This window comes from Vicia villosa, linkage group LG2 (genome assembly GCF_029867415.1).
Source record: "Vicia villosa cultivar HV-30 ecotype Madison, WI linkage group LG2, Vvil1.0, whole genome shotgun sequence".
NCBI lineage: Eukaryota > Viridiplantae > Streptophyta > Magnoliopsida > Fabales > Fabaceae > Vicia > Vicia villosa.
In genome coordinates this window covers 131,359,703-131,367,834 of record NC_081181.1, presented here as the reverse complement: position 1 = coordinate 131,367,834, position 8,132 = coordinate 131,359,703, and positions in this window count along the sequence as shown.

The window sequence follows — 8,132 nt, the reverse complement described above, 5'->3', positions numbered from 1 at the left end:
AAATCTCTTCACAAGTTCAAGTTCATACTTCACCTGATGTAAAATGATACCTTTCTTTGAGTACAGAATCTCCATCCTTTGGAAACATACCATCTTTCCTAGATCTGTCATCTCAAACTCATTCATCAGAACTTCTTTAAACTTCATCAGAACTTTTGGACAAATTCCTATTAGCAATATGTCATCAACATAGAGACACACCAAAATTATATTGCTATCAGAGTGCTGCACGTAAACACCATATTCCATCTCACACTTCTGAAACCCTTGCTTCTTGAAAAATGAATCAATCTTCAAATTCCAAGCTCTGGGTGCTTGTTTCAATCCATACAGATTTTATGTAATTTGTACACCATCCCTTCCTGATTCTTTTTCACAAATACAGGAGGTTGTGACACGTATACCTCTTCCTGTAATGGACCATTCAAAAATGCACTTTACATCCAGATGCATCAGAGGCCAATTTCTATTTGCAGCTAAAGCAATCACCAGCCTGATTGTTTCATGTCTAGCTACAGGTGAAAACACCTCAAAGTAATCTAGCCCAGGTTACTGAAGAAAACCTCTAGCCACTAGCTTCGCTTTGTGTTTGCCGGTTGATCCATCTGGCTTAAACTTCACCTTGAAAACCCATCTGACGCTGATGGCTTTCTTCTTATCTGGAATCTTAGTCAACTTCCAAGTTTTGTTATAGCCTCAAGTTCTTATTTCATGGAATTCAACCAGACTTTCTTCTTGAGCGCTTCTTCAATACTCACTGGCTCAGAATCTACCAACATGGCACACTGAACGACTTCTCCTTCAGAATCTACTTCAGTATCTTACAACATGTTGAAATCTGCAAACCTTCTTGGTATTTGTCTGATTCTCTGTGGTCTCTGAACTTGTTCTGAAACTTCTCCATAACTTCTGAACTACTACCTTATCTAGAACGGCTTCCTTTAGAATTATCACCTTCAGAGTTACTTCTGGAAACTAGTCCTCCAGACCCTACGTCTTCAGAGTTTTCCCTTCCAGAAATATGATCGCCACCAGTTTCTGGATCATCATCTGAATCTGGATCAGAATCAGATTCATCATCTTCATCTTCAGAGTCTTCAAAATCATCTTCTGACTCTGACTCTTCTTCAGAACTTTCAACTTCTAACTCGTTTTCAGAAGTTACTTCTAGTTGGCACTACATTAGAGTTTGATTGAGATCCACTCCAATCCCAAACGTCTGATTCTTTCACAATAACGTCTCTGCTGACTTCAACTTTATTAGTTTTTGGACAATAAAGCTTATACGCACCTGTACTGTGATACCCCACCAGTAACATGACTTTGCTTCTATCATCCAACTTCTGTCTTCTAGCTTCTGGAACATGTTTGTAACATAGAGAACCAAAAACCTTCAGATGACTAACACTTTTCTTATCTCCAATCCATTTCTCTAAAGGAACAATTTCCTTCAACTTTTTAGTTGGACACTTGTTCAGAACATATGATGTCGTGGCAACAGCTTCTCCCCACAGAGTATGAGGTATCTTCTTCTCTTTCAGATACTTTTGGACATATCAAGCAAAGTTCTGTTTCTTCTTTCAGCAAGACCATTGCGTTGAGGAGTATATGGAGCGGTAACCTCATGTTCTATTCCATTCTCCTCACAGAACATCTGGAATTCTGTAGAGTTATACTCACCTCCACCATCCGTCTTGAGAATTTTCAGCTTCTGACCACTCTGCTTCTCATTCTTCACCTTGAACTTCTGAAACTCAGTAAACACTTCATGCTTGAACTTGACGAGTGTTACCCGTGTCATTCTTGTGAACTCATACACAAGAGACACAAAATATTTGTTTCCTCCAAGTGAAGATACTGGAAATGGTCCACATACATCAGAATGTACTATTCCCAAAGCATGCTTCGCTCTAGGGGCTACTTCTTATGCAAATGGCAATTTGGGTTGCTTGCCTTTCATGCATACCTCACATGACTTCTCAGGCTTCACAATTTTTGAAATTCCATGTACAAGCTTCTTAGAACTTAGATACCCTAAGCTTCTATAGTTCAAGAGCCCCAACCTCTTATGCCACAGCTTACTTTCACCTCCAGCGCCTTCTGCATAAAGACACTCTGCTTCAGCTGTTTCTTCATTCACCTTGAATGTTATGTTGTTTCCCTTTTCAGACTTCATAATCTACTTCTGATTTGAATCATGCAACGTTAAGAGATTGTCCTTCATAAAAACCGAGAAACCTTTCTCAATGAGCTGACCCACACTCATCAGATTGCTCTTAACTCCAAGAACATACCAAACGTCCTTTATTAGAAGATTCTTCCTATTCTTCACTCTGACTTTGACATTTCCATACCTTCTGCATTAAGGTACTTATCATCAGCACATCTGATCTTTGTTCTCCTTCTGGAGTCAAAATCTATCAGCCACTGTTTGTTTCCAGTCAAGTGATTTAAACACCTAGTGTCCATATACCGCCAATCTTCTGAACACTGTTTAGAATCATAAGCCATCTGTAGCACAGGTTCATCATCAAAATCTCCTCTGGCTATATTTGCTTCTTCTGATTTCCTTCCCTTGTTTGACCTACAATCTCTAGCAAAGTGGACAAACTATTTACAATAGTAACATTGAACCTTCTTCTTGTCATACTTCTCCTTTCCCTTCTGATATTTCTTCTCATCAGAAGTTGAGGTTTCTGACTTCTGGAATCTATCACCACATATATTCTGCTTCTGGTCCTTCTTGACAAAAGAAGCCTTTAGAGCTTGCTCAACTTCCCTCTCAGAAGTTCTCTCAGTCAGACGCAACTCCTGTGCTTCTAGACTTCTTTGCAACTCTTCTATTCTCATGGTTTTTAGATCTTTAGAATGTTTAATAGAAACAACAATGTAATCAAACTGAGGAGTGAGCGACCTCAGAATCTTCTCAATGATTACCTATTTAGGAAGTGTTTCTCCACAAGCCTTCATCTCATTGGTGATCAAAATCACTCTGGAGATGTACTCAGAAACTTTTTCACTGCTCTTCATGTTGAGATTCTCATATTGCTTTCGCAGGGACTGAAGCTTCACCTTCTTCACTGATGCATCACCACCATAATATCTGACCAGTATATCCCACGCCTCCTCCGACGTCGTCGAATCAGCAATCTTTTCAAACACATTCGCATCCATACAATGATGTATGTAGAACAATGCTTTCTGATCCTTCTTCTTTGTAGCTCTCTGCGCCTCTTTCTCTTGTTCTGTTGCATCTGCTGCAACCTGAACATGTCCTTCAGTGACAAGATCTAGAACATCTTGAGCACCAAATAATACACGCATCCGAATCATCCAACGATTCCAGTTCTTGCCATCGAACACTGAAAGTTTGGTATTCAAACTTCTTCCTCCACTCATCTTAAACCTTGTATAATTCACTCAGATCTCACCACTCAAGTGTTTCCCTAAAACCCACAGAATCAGAAAGTATGATTCTGTTCAGATTTTGTTTAAAGATTCAACAAGAACCCAAAATCAAAATCAAATACACAGCTCACAATCACTCGTGTTTCCCGTGTATTTCCCAGTGGTTTCTGAATCAGAACCAAGAGCTCTAGATACCAATTGTTGGTGTACAAGATGATGAAATAAGGAGGAATAATAGAGAGAATAAAAATGACGGCTGCTATTAATGTGTAAGAAGAGAAATTACAATTAAAAGGAAACCTACATTAGCCTATTTATACAAAAACAAAAAGTTGCCACATAGGTCCTAAAAGAAGATAAATTTAATGGCTAAGTTATCACTAAAATAGAAAATACTAAATTACCCTTCTAATACCCCTTATGTGATCTTGCAATTTCTAACCCAAGAAAAATCTCAATTTTCCAAGCTCTTTAATACATAATTATTGATCAGGAAACATCTTAAAATGTTGCATTTTTGTCATACAATTTCTACATAGCCCAATGTTAGCTACATACACTAGGAGAGATGTATAATTGGTGTGTTCTTATTTGGTATAGAGAGAGTGGTTTGCTTGAGACTAAGTGTACCCCAATGATGTTAAACCTACAAATATTTTAAAATACCATTGTTTACTAACCTACTTGAGACGATAAAGGGACTTGTATAATTTGTATACTTGTTTTATATTTCTCAATTGAGCCATTAGCATTGTAGTTGATCTTGTAAACCCACCTACAACCAACTGAACTTTTTCTTGTGGAAAAATCAGTAATGGTCAATTATTGTTTTTATAAGGGCATGTAGCTCATTTTTTAAGGTGAAGGGGGAGCTAGAAATTGCACTGGTTGTTGTGTATTGATTAGGTTTTTATTGTTGGAGTAAGCCAAAGAATTTGATACCTTATGTAAACCAAAAGACTCGAAATTCAAGAAAGAATGACCTAAAGTATCACCATTAGATCCTGAAGAATCAGTAGTTATGGCATAAGGTGTTTTTCCTTTGGATATAAAGTAGGAGGATAACCATGTTTGGCAAAAATATGTCTTAATGATGAGATTAGTCATCCCTCAATGAGTGCACACTCTATTGGTGCCTTTGGAATAATCTTTCCATTTCCGCCTATTTTTTATTTGATTTGCCTTGTCGAGTATTGGCTAGCAAAATTGTGGAAACTTCAAAGGAATCATTTATACGGAAGCTAATAAGAGGAGTTTCTAGCTGTCTTTCTTGTTTCATAGTCAATAAGAAAATGGTGTCAATATCTGACAAGGGATTCATACATAAGATTTGTGATTTTGTGGTTGTTATCTTCTCGTTTAGTCTCTTAAGGAATCAAATGTCGTAATCTTGTTCTCTTTAGGTTTGAGAGGCGTAATTGCATTACAACTGTAAGGGACGAAGCATTTGTAATGAGAAACAAGTCAATAATTTTCCAATTAATGTTATAAGACTTTCATGTTGGTAAAATACTCTAAAACATCTAGATTTCCAAGATGAATCTTGTACAATGCTTCCTGAATATCATAAATCCTAAAAGCATCACTTTGTGAGATCAATAAAGCTTACTTTGTTCTTGGAGATTAATGCAGTGTGCATAGGTCTTGCCCAGCAGTGATAACTTGTGTGATTCAAAGGAGGTGCAACAAGAATAAGGGCATGACTTTCATTATAGTGGAGATAGTAGAGATTGGATGAATTGGTGGAAAATATGTGTAATTGGCAAGCGCAATTGAAGCTCAATGGAGAAGAGAAGATCAAAAGTGTAGCACAGGTGTGGAATTCACTACCGATACCATATTAATTTTGGTTAGTAACTTGAAATTTAAGAAAGCTTATTATTTATTGAATATAATGAATCACAGTGAAAGTTTGCATAGCAAAATGCAATAGATATCTTTTTTATATAAATAACCAAAAAAATTAATTAACTAACTCTAACCAACTATATGGTTAAAAAAGAAAAAGAACTAACTTAACAAGTTACTAAATGATTGACTAACTATTACAAGGTATAAGGAGTCAACTTATTTAGCAAGTAACATGTTATATAATCAGAGATATGAGAGAGAGAGAGAGAGAGAGAGAGAGAGAGAGAGAGAGAGAGAGAGAGAGAGAGAGAGAGAGAGAGAGAGAGAGAGAGAGCCAAAAGAGTCTGCATTTTTCTAAGTTTTCAACATTCAGCTAAAGCAATACCATGGAAGGAGGCTGGACAATAGTTAAAGACAAGAACAACAAGAAGTTTGGAGGTGCTAAATGGGACATATTGAAAAAGGAAAATGGTGTGACAAGGAGCATGGTGAGAAAAATTTTCATTACTCATTTTGGTGACAAATGGAATGCAAGAGATTTGTTTATGGAGTTCAAGGACTTAGGTATGATAGAGGAGATTGTGATACCTCCAAAGAGAGATTGGAGAGGCCAGAGATTCGGATTTGTAAGATTCATCAACGTGAAGGATGAGAAGAACCTGGAGATTAAGATGGATAACATTTGGTTAGAAGGGTCAAAACTGAAAGCTAACATATCCAAGATTAAAAGGAAGGAAGGGAACACGATTCACAGAGCAGATATCAGGCTGAGCAATGGAAACAGACAGGGCAGTGGAAGATATCTTATTTCATAACACAGAGATGACAAAAAAATACCTTAACAACATTACAATTGAGACGCCGGAAGGTTCAGGTCCTACGAGATATTTTGTGGATGCCATTAAAGGGGTTAAAGTTATGGACTCTGCAGCAAACAAAGAAGCTTGTAAATCTCTATACTATTCCTTATCAGAACACGAAAAGAAAAGACATAGCAAAGCCAAAGTAGGTGTTACCCGAAGCCCAAAACTGGCTTTTAGTGTAGCTCAAAGCCTTCTTGAAGAAGGTATTTTTTCTGTCACAGCAACATCCTTGGGCCCTAATTTATGCCTCTTGGAGGAGAACAATTAAGGAAACCTGGAGACCCTAATAGAAGACGGAGGAGAATGGAAGAACCAATGGTTCAAAGAAGTCACAGAATGGAGAAAATCGGACACGGAGTGTGTGAGAGTGGCATGGATTTCCATCTTCGGCGTTCCCTGCTTCGTTAGGAGCGAGAGATTTATTGATTCCATCTTGGATGATATCGACAAAGTCGTCAATCCTCAAAGCATCAACCACAAACCTAACAGACTGGATGTCTTAAACCTAATGATTTACATAGATTCATTGGATCCAATCAGAAACAGAGTTAAAGCTTGTGTTGATGGGATATGGTTCAACTTACTTATTATCGAAGACGTATCTGTACACAAGGAGGAGTTGGAGGATCCGCCACAAAGCTTAAGCTCTTCATCGGAAGAAGAGGATACGACTTTTTCTCCGGGAATCTCTGAAAGCGATGAAGAGCCACCACAAGACCGCTTCGTCCTCACCCCAATTCGTCTCGGGAACAAGAATGGCCACCGCTAGATAGTTTCGGCCTCAATTCTAAACCGTCTCGGGAACAGAAACGTCAACCAGGCGCCGATGTTGACTGGTCGTCAGAATCTTAGAGGTATGAATGGGACTGGTCAAAAAAGGAGAGGGGTTTGAGTACTAGCATTAATTATAAGGACTCTTATGCGGACAACCTAATGGCTTTTTCTGGAAACGTAAACACATCAGATCCTATCTCTATGAAAACTTGTAGCCGAGCTTTTGAGATTTCTAAAAAACACCTTTGAGGAGAAACGATTATGAAGGGGTTGCTCAGGTGGGGCCAGCAGGTTTATTTATTCTTGACAACTTTTCTGATAACAAAAAGGAGAGTATAAAGAGTGGGTCTATAGATAGGGGCCACACGGACATTATTGGAGTAAGAGAAATGATAAGTGTACACTATTTCCTACAATTACACCCAAATTGAATACAAAAAGTGTACAAGTTTCATTTTTTAAATAATTTTTGTAGTCTTGAATTTTGTGCAGCAAAGATTTCCTTTGGTATAATTCAAGGTGTAACATACGGTGTATCAAAAGTGGGTGTATAAATAGCATGCCTCTTGGAGTAAAGGCCCAAGTCAAATTTTCCAACAGCAAGGAGGGCCTATTATTGAATGACGTGGCAAATGTAGTAGGGCCCATCAATTTAATTTTGAAACATGAACATCAGGTGGAAAACACGGCAGGAACTCTAACGGCTCAAAGCAAATTTCTAAGTCTAACAATTACACTTCCTCCAACAATTCTAAAAATCTTTTTTCAATCCAGAAGAAGAGAGTGAATACCAACTTTAAGAAGAAAGGAGTTAGCAGCAGGAAAAATCAAAAGCTCTGTTTTGATGAACATTGTTAAAAGGTAAACAATTAAAAAAAACAGGAAAAAGATCAGGGAGGTGCTAAACTTAGGGGAAAAAGTTGTGGAGTTCTCTCATCCAGTCTAGAGTAGTAAGGGATGGAAACTCATCAGATTACAGAAATTCACTCCACTAATCAGAAAAATCTGTTTGCCAAGAAGAACTATCTTTCAGGAGGCCTTCCTTTAACTTGTGAGTTTATTTCCAGTTCTGACATCAGGAATTGTAATAAAAGAGGAGCCAATGAAGTGTGCAACTCTAAAGGAAATGGAGTTGAGGGATCACAAAGGGGAGAAGGTGCCAAAGGGGACTCAAAGTTGTGTATCCTCATGATAATTCTATCATACAACTTGCGTGGTGGTGGGAATCGGTCTAAG